This window comes from Neophocaena asiaeorientalis, unplaced genomic scaffold, assembly GCF_003031525.2.
Source record: "Neophocaena asiaeorientalis asiaeorientalis breed wild unplaced genomic scaffold, Neophocaena_asiaeorientalis_V1.1 scaffold251, whole genome shotgun sequence".
Taxonomy (NCBI): Eukaryota; Metazoa; Chordata; class Mammalia; order Artiodactyla; family Phocoenidae; genus Neophocaena; species Neophocaena asiaeorientalis.
Genome location: NW_020173377.1, coordinates 5,635,700 through 5,648,564, shown reverse-complemented (window position 1 = coordinate 5,648,564; position 12,865 = coordinate 5,635,700). Strand labels below are relative to the sequence as shown.

The 12,865-nt window shown below is 39.0% G+C and overlaps 1 protein-coding gene across 1 annotated transcript in view; it reads left to right on the top strand.

Moving 5' to 3' along the window:
• Positions 1 to 58: 58 nt before the first annotated feature.
• The window catches only part of DNAH12 (dynein axonemal heavy chain 12), a 226,941-nt gene continuing 214,134 nt past the window's right edge, over positions 59 to 12,865 (top strand). The window contains exon 1 of the mRNA XM_024746372.1: positions 59 to 476. The gene's annotated coding sequence lies outside the window, so the exon portion shown is untranslated. The remainder of the gene's footprint in view (positions 477 to 12,865) is intronic.

Below are 12,865 nucleotides of genomic sequence, written 5' to 3'. Positions count from 1 at the left end.
ATGTTTTTATCGAAAGTGCAGTTAGCGGGCGGAAGCGAAGGCGCGCCCAAGACGGAACTGGCTGGGGTGGTGTCACGGGTTTCGCTTCCCCGGCGGAGGCTGGCGCAGTTCCTGGTTGTTAACCCCGTGCCTTCTGGTGCTTCCTGGGGCTTCCTGGCGCGAGGGCGTAGGGAACTCCACCCGGATTGCCAGCCTGGCCTCGGGTGTGGAAAGTGTTGCTCACTTTTCCACAGCATTCCCGAGGCTGCTCACCGTCTTCCGAGGTGTGGTGGGTTCACCTCAGGCCTAGCCAGCGCCGACGCGCGGAGCAGAGGTTTTGTGGTAGTAACTACGAACGATATATAGTAGCTCCCAGTCAGTGAGCGGTGACTGTGCTAAAAACGTCTTTTACGGATGTGAGGACCAGAGAGATTAAGTTACCTGCTCAAGACCAAACAGACATTGCCTAATGAATGGCAGGAGACTGAGAATAGCCAGTAAGTAAGAGGATATGAGAAATGTAGCTTCTTTGAAAGCCAAATGAAGCAAGTATTTCAAGAAACAGATTTTGTGTTAAATATAATTAATACTCTGATTAACTGAAAAAAAACAACTCTTGAAGATTCAGAGAAAAAATTGAGAATTCGCTTCTCTTGACAGGTGATATGTTTGTATGTACTTTCCCGTCTCCTACAACTAGAATGTTTATTTTTTGGGTATCTAATAATAAGCCATACCCTTTCCCCTGGCTTACAATAAGGAAAATAAGCCTCTTCTAAAAGAAGGATGAATTTTGCAGTCATTTGAAATGTATATTCCTGTCCTCCCCTCTCCCCACGCAGCAAGCATTTGACAAGGTAACTGGATACCTGGTGGTATGTATGTAATCTGGGGCTACAGTGTAGTGTAAAAGTCATTACATTGTATCAGTTGACTTAAGAAAATAAGTCTCAGTACTCCAGTTCATAGTATCATAGTACCCACATTAGCAAATATAAATTTTGAAATGGCATTTTTCTTCATGCATCTTTGCAGAACTCAATCTTAAATAAGCTGAAAGATAAAAGCCCTATTAGGAAATGTGGGAATCCCTGGCGGTCCAGTGGTTACACCTCGAGGCTTTCACTGCTGAGGCCCAGAGTTCAGTCCCTGGTCTGGGAACTAAGATCCTGCAACCTGCTCCGGGAGGCTAAAAAAAAAAAACACCACCCTATTAGAAAATGACTCTCCTCCAAGCAAGCTGATCTAATTTAACTCTGTAGCACTGTAGCAGTCTTAATCCGAGTTTAAGATACATGCCTTGAAGTGTCATACTTTCTTTTAGGGTTTATTTTTTTGATATTTAAATTTTTTCCAAGAGTAAAAATATATTTGTAGTGAAAAAAAGGTAATCTTCCCGCCTCTGACTTCTATGCATGCACAAACATTTATGAATTTATACCGTTCCCCCCACTTTTTTGCACAGATAGGAACGTAGTATACCCATAGTTCAGTACCTTCCTCTTTTCACTATCTTACATTATCTTTTGTCAGTTCTTTCAGGAGAAAGTATCTGCAAGTGTTCTGAAAGTGTCACAACTTCCCAAAGAAAGTTTAATCTGAACTCTACAGACTTAAAAATAATAAATGGTGTGTTTATTTTATGAGGCTAAACTGTAGCACAATTATGTATATAAATTATATACATTATATAATTAAAATTTGAGATTACAAGACTGAACCAATACTATGCTTTTCCTCATGCCAAAAGGAGAAGCATCTAATAGAGATCATTTTATTCATCCATTCTCAATTCATACCAAGAAACACAAGCTAACTTTCACTAATCAAAAGTTACGGTTGTTGGAGTTATTTTTATTACTTATACGTATATCTGCAGGAGTTAGTGTGTGAAGACAAGTTTCTTGTAATTAGTTAATAACATTGGCATAGATCATTAATATACTTTTATCTTTTTTAACTTAAGGTTAACATGAAACTAATTTTGAGGGATAGCACTCAGAAATTTTGAGTAATTTTGGTGATATCACTTCAGGGTAACCTATTTACTCATATATTCAAAATTTAATAATTTTTTTTGTTGTTGTTGGCATTGGGTCTTCATTGCGTGTGGGCTTTCTTTAGTTGCGGTGAGCAGGGGCTACTCTTCGTTGCGGTGAGCGGGCTTCTCATTGTGGTGGCTTCTCTTGTCACGGAGCACAGGCTCTAGGGCACGCGGGCTTCAGTAGTTGTGGCATGTGGGCTCAGTTGTTGTGGCACACAGGCTTAGTTGCTCCAAAGCATGTGGGATCTTCCCAGACCAGGGATTGAACCCATGTCCCCTGCATTGGCAGGCGGATTCTTAACCACTGCGCCACCAGGAAAGTCCCCAAAATTTAATAATTTCTATTTGCTTTCTGTTTAAGGGAATCAATCTCTTCTATTTATTTGTTTCTTTTTAAATTATTTTTCCAGTTTTACTGAGATATAATTGATATATAACATTGTATTAGTCCAAGGTGTACAGCATAATGATTTGATATAAGTATATATTGCCAAATGATTACCACAATAAGTTTAATTAACATCCATTATATCAATAGTTACAGTTCTTTTTCTTGTGATGAGAACTTCTAAGATCTATTGTTTGCAACTTTAACATATACTGTAGTCACCATGTTGTACATTATATACCCAGAACTTGTTTATCTTATAACTGGAAGTTTTTACCTTTTTGATCACCTTCATCCATTTCCTCCATCCATCCCTCCCCCCACACCAATCTGTTGTCCATATCTATGAATTAATTTTTTTTTGATTCCACATATAATGGAAATCATACAGTATTTGTCTTTGTCTGACTTATTTCACTTAGCATAATGCCCTTGAGGTCCATCCATGTTGTCACAATGGCAGGATCTCCTTTTTTATTGTTGAATAATATTACATTATATATCTGTATCTATATATCTATATCATTTCTATATCTATATATCTTACATTTTCTTTACCCATTTATCCATCTATGGACACTTAACATTTAGGTTGTTTCCTTGTCTTGGCTATTGTAAATAATCCTGCACAGAACATGGGGGTGCAGAGACGTTTTTGGGATATTGATTTTGTTTCCTTTGTGTGTATATATAACCAGAAATGGAATGCTGAATCATACGGTAGTTCTACTTCTAATTTTTTGAGGAACTTCTGTTTTTATAATGTTTTCCATAGTGACTTCATCAATTTACAGTCCCACCAACAGTGCTATTTGTTTCTTATATTTAAAAATATTTATCATAATTTATGATTACATTATATATTAATATACTATATAGCATAGTATGTATATGATACAGCTATATCATTTTTCTCATTTTTAAAATTGAGGTACAACTATGTCACTTAATATAAGTATAATTAATGTTACTATAACAGCAATCATAAACTTAGTTCGAAGAAAAGAAATTCAGTCAAAGAACTTACGTAAAACAACACAGTTTAGCTCCATAAAAAACTCTTAAGCATATGGACTCATTTCTTTTCCTGCACTCCCATTCTTAATTTTGAAATAACAATACATAGTTTAAAGCATAGTAAGTTTGTTTCATAAGTTCTCTTAGCATCTTCATCATTTATATTAAGAAATAGAAAAAAACTTCTTGTATAGTACTGGAGAATCATATTTTTGTGTCGTTATCCATAAGTGCTTTTATATAATCAAGCCTGGGCTTCCCTGGTGGTGCAGTGGTTAAGAATCCGCCTGCCAATGCAAGGGACATGGGTTCGAGCCCTGGTCCAGGAAGATCCCACAGGCTGCGGAGCAATTAAGCCCATGAACCACAACTACTGAGCCTGTGCTCTAGAGCCTGTGAGCCACAACCACTGAAACCCGTGCGCCTAGATCCTGTGCTCTGAAATAAAGAGAAGCCACCGCAGTGAGAAGCCCACACACTGCAACAAAGAGTAGCCCACATACACTGCAACTACAGAAAGCCTGCACGCAGCAACAAAGACTCAACATAGCCAAAAATAAAATAAATAAATTTATATTTTAAAAAAACCCTTTAAGGTAGGATTGTATTGCTATAAACTTCCCTCTTAGAACTGCTTTTGCTGCATCCCATAGGTTTTGGGTCATTGTGTCTCCATTATCATTTGTTTCTAAGTATTTTTTTATTTCCTCTTTGATTTCTTCATGGATCACTTCATTATTAAGTAGTGTATTGTTTACCTCCATGTGCTTGTAGTTTTTACAGATCTTTTCCTGTAATTGATATCTAGTCTCATAGCATTGTGGTCAGAGAAGATACTTGATACAATTTCAATTTTCTTAAATTTACCAAGGCTTGATTTGTGACCCAAGATATGATCTATCCTGGAGAATGTTCCATGAGCGCTTCAGAAAAATGTGTATTCTGTTGTATTTGGATGGAATGCCCTATAAATATCAATTAAGTCCATCTTGTTTAATGTTTCATTTAAAGCTTGTGTTTCCTTATTTATTTTCATTTTGGATGATCTGTCCATTGGTGAAAGTGGAGTGTTAAAGTCCCCTACTATGAATGTGCTACTTTCGATTTCCGCTTTTATGGCTGTTAGTATTTGCCTTATGTATTGAGGTGGTCCTATGTTGGGTGCATAAATATTTACAATTGTTATATCTTCCTCTTGGATAGATCCCTTGATCATTATGTAGTGTCCTTCTTTGTCTCTTCTAATAGTCTTTATTTTAAAGTCTGTTTTGTCTGATATGAGAATTGCTACTCCAGCTTTCTTTTGGTTTCCATTTGCATGGAATAACTTTTTCCATCCCCTTACTTTCAGTCTGTATGCGTCTCTAGGTCTGAAGTGGGTCACTCGTAGATAGCATATATATGGGTCTTGTTTTTGTACCCATTCAGCCAATCTGTGTCTTTTGGTGGGAGCACTTAGTCCATTTACATTTAAGGTAATTATCGATATGTATGTTCCTAATCCAATTTTCTTAATTGTTTTGGGTTCATTATTGTAGGTCTTTTCCTTCACTTGTGTTGTGCCTAGAGAAGTTCTTTAGCATTTGTTGTAAAGCTGGTTTGGTGGTGCTGAACTCTCTCAGCTTTTGTGTTGTGTAGGCTTCCTGGTGGAGGGGACTAGTGCCTGTATTCTGGTGGATGAGGCTGGATCTTGTCTTTCTATTGGGCAGGTTCACGTCTGGTGGTGTGTTTTTGGGTGTCTGTGGACTTATTAAGATTTTAGGCAGTCTCTCTGTTAATGGTTGGGGTTGTGTTCATGTTGTGCTAGTTGTTTGGCATAGGGTGTCCAGCACTGTAGCTTGCTGGGCGTTGAGTGAAACTGGGTGCTGGTGTTGAGATGGAGATCTCTGGGAGATTTTCAACATTTGATCTTATGTGGAGCTGGGAGGTCTCTTGTAGACCGGTGTCCTGAAGTTGGCTCTCCCACCTCAGGGGCACAGCACTGACTCCTGGCTGCAGCACCAAGAGCCTTTCATCCACACGGCTCAGAATAAAAGGGAGAAAAGGTAGAAAGAAAGAATTAGTAGAAGTAGAAAGAAAGAAAGAAAGAAAGAAGGAAAGAAAGAAAGGAGGGATGGAGAGCAGGAGGAAGGAAGATAAAGTAAAATAAAATAAAGTAAGATAAAATATAATAAAGTTATTAAAATAGAAAATAATTATTAAGAAAAAAAATTTAAAAAACCCAACCACAACAACAACAAAATGGACAGATAGAACCCTAGGACAAATGGTGGAAGCAAAGCTATGCAGACAAAATCTCACACAGAAGCATACACATACTCACAAAAAGAGGAAAAGGGGAAAAAATCATAAACCTTGCTCTCGAAGTCCACCTCCTCATTTTGGGATGATTCGTTGTCTAAAGGAGGGAAGGAAGGAAAGAAAGAAAGAAGATAAAGTAAAATAAAGTTATGAAAATAAAAAATAATTATTAGGAAAAAAAATAAAACCGACGGATAGAACCCTAGGACAAATGGTCAGAGCAGAGCTATACAAACAAAATCTCACACAGAAGCATACACATACACACTCACAAAAAGAGGAAAAGGGGAAAAAGTCGTAAATCTTGCTCTCAAAGTCCCCCCTCAATTTGGGATGATTCGTTGTCTATTCATGCATTCCACAGATGCAGGGTACATCAAATTGATTGTGGAGATTTAATCCACTGCTTCTTAGGCTGCTGGGAGAGATTTCCCTTTCTCTTCTTTGTTCACACAGCTCCCGGGGTTCAGCTTTGGATTTGGCCCCGCCTCTGCATGTAGGTCGCCTGAAAGCGTCTGTTCTTCTCTCAGACAGGACAGGGTTAAAGGAGCAGCTGATTCGGGGACTCTGGCTCACTCAGGCCGGGGGGAGGGAGGGGTACGGACTGCGGGGTGGGCCTGCGGCGGCAGAGGCCAGCATGAGGTTCCACCAGCCTGAGGTGTGCAGTGCGTTCCCTCAGGGAAGTGGTCCCTGGATTCCGGGACCCTGGCAGTGGCGGGCTGCACGGGCTCCCCGGAAGGGGGGTGTGGATAGTGACCTGTGCTCACACACAGGCTTCTTGGTGGCAGCAGCAGCAGACTTAGCGTCTCATGCACGTCTTTGGGGTACGCACTTTTAGCCGCGGCTCGCACCCATCTCTGGAGCTACTTTAAGCAGCACTCTTACTCCCCTCTCCTCATGCACCAGGAAACAAAGAGGCAAGAAAAGTCTCTTGCCTCTTCGGCAGGTCGAGACGTTTCCCCAGACTCCCTCCCAGCTAACCGTGGTGCACTAACCCCCTGCAGGCTGTGTTCACACCGCCAACCCCAGTCCTTTCCCTGCGCTCTGACCGAAGCCTGAGCTTCAGCTCCCAGCACTGCCCACCCCGGTGGGTGAGCAGACAAGGCTCTTGGGCTGGTGAGTGCTGATTAGCACCGATCCTCTGTGCGGGAATCTCTCCGCTTTGCCCTCCGCACCCATTGCTGTGCTCTCCACCGCGGCTCCGAAGCTTCCGCCTCCGCCACCCACAGTCTTCCCCCGCGAACGGGTTTCTTAGTGTGTGGAAACCTTTCCTCCTTCACAGCTCCCTCCCACTGGTACACGTCCCGTCCCTATCCTTTTGTCTCTGCTTATTCCTTTTTCTTTGGCACTACCCAGGTACTTGGGAAGTTTCTTGCCTTTTGGGAGATCTGAGGTCTTCTGCCAGCATTCAGTAGGTGTGCTGTAGGAGTTGTTCAACGTGTAGATGTATTTCTGCTGTATCTGTGGGGAGGAAGGTGATCTCCGCATCTTACTATTCCGCCATCTTCCCCTCGTCCCCCAGAACATACATTTTGATAATTACCTTAAATGTAAATGGATTAAATTCTCCAACCAAAAGACATAGACTGGCTGAATGGATACCCAAAAAAAATACCTGTATATATGCTGTCTACAAGAGATCCACTTCAGATCTAGGGACACATACAGACTGAAAGTGAGGGGTTGGAAAAAGATATTCCATGGAAATGGAAATTAAAAGAAAGCTGGAGGGCTTCCCTGGTGGCGCAGTGGTTGAGAGTCTGCCTGCCGATGCAGGGAACACGGGTTCATGCCCCAGTCCAGGAAGATCCCACATGCTGCGGAGCGGCTAGGCCCGTGAGCCATGGCCGCTGAGCCTGCACGTCCAGAGCCTGTGCTCCGCAGTGGGAGAGGCCACAACAGTGAGAGGTCTGTGTACTGGAAAAAAAAAAAAAAAGAAAAAGCTGGAGTAGCAATACTCATATCAGACAAAATAGACTTTAAAATAAAGACTGTTACACGAGACGAAGGTCACTATATAATGATCAACGGATCAATCCAAGAAGAAGATACAAAAATTGTAAATATTTATGCACCCAGCATAGTAGCATTTCAGTACATAAGGCAAATGCTAACAGCCATAAAAGGGGAAGTTGACAGTAACACAATCATAGTAGGGGACTTTAACACCCCACTTTCACCAATGGACAAATCAACCAAAATGAAAATAAATAAGGAAACACAAGCTTTAAATGATACATTCAACAGGATGGACTTAATTGATATTTATAGGACATTCCATCCAAAAACAACAGAATACACTTTTTTCTCAAGTGCTCATGGAACATTCTCCAGGATAGATCATATCTTGGGTCACAAATCAAGCCTTGGTAAACTTAAGAAAATTGAAATCATATCAGTTATCTTTTCCGAGCACAACTCTATGAGAATAGATACCAATTACAGGAAAAAGACTATAAAAAAATACAAACACATGGAGGCTAAATAATACAGTGCTAAACAAGGAAGACATCACAGAAGAAATCAAAGAGGAAATTAAAAAATACCTAGGAACAAATGACATTGAAAACACGACGACCCAAAAGCTATGGGCTGCAGCAAAAGCAGTTCCAAGAGGGAAGTTTATAGCAATACAATCCTACCTCAAGAAACAAAAATCTCAAATAAACAACCTAACCTTACACCTAAAGCAATTAGAGAAAGAAGAACAAAAATAACCCAAAGTTAGCAGAAGGAAAGAAATCACAAAGATCAGATCAGAAATAAATGAAAAACAAATGAAGGAAACAATAGCAAAGATGAATACAACTGAAAGTTGTAAAAAAAAAAAAAAAATCTTCCAACAAACAAAAGCCCAGGACCAGATGGCTTCACAGGTGAATTTTATCAATCATTTAGGGAAGAGCTAAGACCTATCCTCAAACTCTTCCAAAATATAGCAGAGGGAGGAACACTCTCAATCTCATTCTACGACACCACCATCACCCTGTTACCAAAACCAGACAAAGATGTCACAAGAAAAGAAGACTACAGGCCTATATCACTGATGAACATCGATGCAAAAATCTCAACAGAGTACTAGCAAACGATCCAGCAGCAGCACATTAAAAGGACCATACACCATGATAAAGTGGAGTTTATCCCAGGAATGCAAAGATTCTTCAATATACACAAATCAATCAATGTGATACAGCATATTAATACACTGAAGGATAAAAACCGTATGATAATCTCAATAGATGCAGAGAAAGCTTTCAACAAAATTCAACAAACACCCAATTATTATAAAAACCCTCCAGAAAGTAGGCATAGAGAGAACTTACCTCAACATAATAAAGGCCATATATGACAAACCCACAGCCAACATCATTCTCAATGGTGAAAAATTGAAACCATTTCCTCTGAAATCAGGAACAATACAAGGTTGCCTACTCTCACCATTATTATTCAACATAGTTTTGGAAGTTTTAGCCACAGCAATCAGAGACAAAAAAGAAATAAAAGGAATACAGGGCTTCCCTGGTGGCGCAGTGGTTGAGAGTCTGCCTGCCGATGCAGGGGACAATGGGAGAGCCCACAACAGTGAGAGGTCCGCATACTGCAAAAAAAAAAAAAAAAGGAATCCAAATTGGAAAAGAAGAGTTAAAACTGTCCCTGTTTGCAGATGACATGATACTATACATACAGAATCCTAAAGATGCTACCAGAAAACTACGAGAGCTAATCAATGAATTTGCTAAAGTAGCAGGATACAAATTTAATGAACAGAAATCTCTTGCATTTCTATACACTAATGATGAAAAATCGGAAAGAGAAATTAAGGAAACACTCCCTTTTACCATTGCAACAAAAAGAATAACATACCTAGGTATAAACCTACCTAAGGAGACAAAAGACCTGTATGCAGAAAACTATAAGACACTGATGAAAGAAATTAAAGATAATACCAACTGATGGAGAGATATACTATGTTCCTGGTTTGGAAGAATCAACATTGTGAAAATGACCCTACTACCCAAAGCAATCTGCAGATTCAATGCAATCCCTATCAAACTACCAATGGCATTTTTCACAGAACTAGAACCAAAAATTTCACAATATATATGGTAACACAAAAGACCCTGAATAACCAAAGCAATCTTGAGAAAGAAAAAGGGAGCTGGAGGAATCAGGCTCCCTGTCTTCAGACTATACTACAAAGCTACAGTAATCAAGACAGTATGGAAGTGGCACAAAAATAGAAATATAGATCAGTGGAAAGTATGGAAAGCCCAGAGATAAACCCACACACATATGGTCACCTTATATTTGATAAGGGCTGCAAGAATATACAGTGGAGAAAAGACAGCCTCTTCAATAATTGGTGCTGGAAAGTCTGGACAGCTACATGTAAAAGAATAAAATTAGAACACTATGTAATGCCATACACAAAAATAAACTCCAGATGGATTAAAGACTTAAATGTAAGACCAAACACTATAAAACTCTTCAAGGAAAACATAGGCAGAACACTCTATGATGTAAATCACAGAAAGGTCCTTTTTGACCCACCTCCTAGAGAAATGGAAATAAAAGCAAAAATAAACAAATGGGACCTAATGAAACTTAAAAGTTTTTGCACAGCAAAGGAAACCATGAAGAAGACGAAAAGACAATCATCAGAATGGGAGAAAATATTTGGAAATGAAGCAACTGACAAAGGATTAATCTCCAAAATATACAAGCAGCTCATGCAGCTCAATATCAAAGAAACAATCCAATCCAAAAATGGGCAGAAGACCTAAATAGACATTTCTCCAAAGAAGATATACAGATTGCCAACAAACACATGAAAGAATGCTCAACATCATTAATCATTAGAGAAATGCAAATCAAAAGTACAATGAGATATCATCTCACTTCGTTCAGAATGGCCATCATCAAAAGATCTACAAACAATAAATGCTGTGGATTGTGTGGAAAAAAGGGAACCCTCTTGCACTGTTGGCAGGAATGTAAATTGATACAGCCACTATGGAGAACAGTACGGAAGTTCCTTAAAAAACTAAAAATAGATCCACCATATGACTCAGCAATCCCACTACTGGGCATATACCCTGAGAAAACCATAATTCAAAGAGTCATGTGCCATAATGTTCACTGCAGCTCTATTTACAATAGCCAGGACATGGAAGCAACCTACGTGTCCATCGACAGATGAATGGATAAAGAAGATGTGGCATATACATACAATGAAATATTACTCAACCATAAAAAGAAATGAAATTGAGTTATTTGTAGTGAGGTGGATGGACCTAGAGTCTGTCATACAGAGTGAAGTAAGTCAGAAAGAGAAAAACAAATAACATATGCTAACACATATATATGGAATCTAAAAAATACAATTAAATTGTTCTGAAGATCCTAGGGTCAGGACAGGAATAATGACACAGATGTAGAGAATGGGCTTGAGGACACAGGGAGAGGGAAGGGTAAGCTGGGACGAAGTGAGAGAATGGCATTGACATGTATACTCTACCAAATATAAAGTATATAGCTAGTGGGAAGCAGCTGCATAGCACAGGGAGATCAGCTCAGTGCTTTTTGACCACCAGAGGGGTGAGATAGGGAGGGTGGGATGGAGACGCAAGAGGAAGGGTATATGGGTATATATATATACGTATAGCTGATTCACTTTGTTATAAAGCAGAAACGAACACAACAATGTAAAGCAATTATACTCCAATAAAGATGTTTAAAAAAAAAGATACCATTAAGAAAATGAAAAGGCAAGCTACAGGCCAAGAGAATATATTTGCAAATTATCTGATAAAGGATTTGTATCCAGAATGTAAAGAACTCTTACCCCTTAATGATAAAAATGGAAATATTCCAATTTAAAAATGGTTAAAAGATCTAAATAGACATTTCATAAAAAAAAAGATATGTTAATGGATAATAAGCACATGAAAAGATATTCAACATATTTGCACTTAGGGAAATGCAAATTAAAACCACAATGAGATACCACTGTATGCCCATTCAAATACCTCGAATAAAAAAGATAGACAATACCAAGTGTTGGCAAGGATGTGGAGAAATGGGAATGCTTATATTTTTCTGGTAGAAATGTATAATCTTTCAGCCACTTTGGAAAACAGTTTGATAGTTTCTTAAAAGGTCAAACATACACTTATCATTTATCCCAGCAATTCCTACGAATGAGAAATGAAAATGTATGTTCATCCAAAGATTTGCACACAAATGTTCATGGAAGGATTATTCATAATAGCCCCGAACTGAAAGCAATCCAAATGTCCATCAACTTGTGAATGAATAAACCAAATATGATATATCCATGTAATGGAAGACTATCCATCAGTAAAAAGAATGAACTTCTCTCACATACAACGTATAGATGAACCTCAAACACATTATTAAGTGAAAGAAGCCAGACACAAAAGACCACATAATACATGATTCCATGTATATGAAATTTTCAGAAGTTGTAAACCTATAGAGACCAAAAGCAAATCACTGGTTGCCTAGGACTGGAGGTGGGAGTGAGGATTGACTGTTTATGACGTCAAGGGAACTTTTTGCAGTGATGGAAATTTTTTAGAACTGGATCTTGGTAATGGTTGCACAACTGTATAAATTTACTGAAAAACCCATTGAATTGTATACTTTAAAATGGTGAATTCTATAGTATGTAAATTATACCTATTAAAACCTGTTTGACAAAAGATGTACATTGTATTAGTTAGGATCTAATGAGGGAAGCAGAAGATTAAGATTATAACCAGTAGATTATATATATACCCTATATGTATCCATTGTTTGTATGTTTATATATAGGGTTTCTTACAGGGAACTGGCTTATGTAACTGTAGGGGCTCATGAAGCAAGTCCACAATCTGTAGGGGCAGGCTGTCAGGAAGGGAAGAGCCAGAAAGGGGAGAGCACCTGTACACCTAGCTGCTGTTTGGAGTCTAACTCAGGGCATGTCTAAAACTTTTTAAAAGGACTTCTACTGACTGAGTGAGACCCACACAGATAATCTCCCTAGATTAACATCAATTTACAGGGGACTTGAATTACATCTGCAAAATCTCTTCACAGCAGCCCTAGATTAGTATTTGATTGAGTAACTGGGA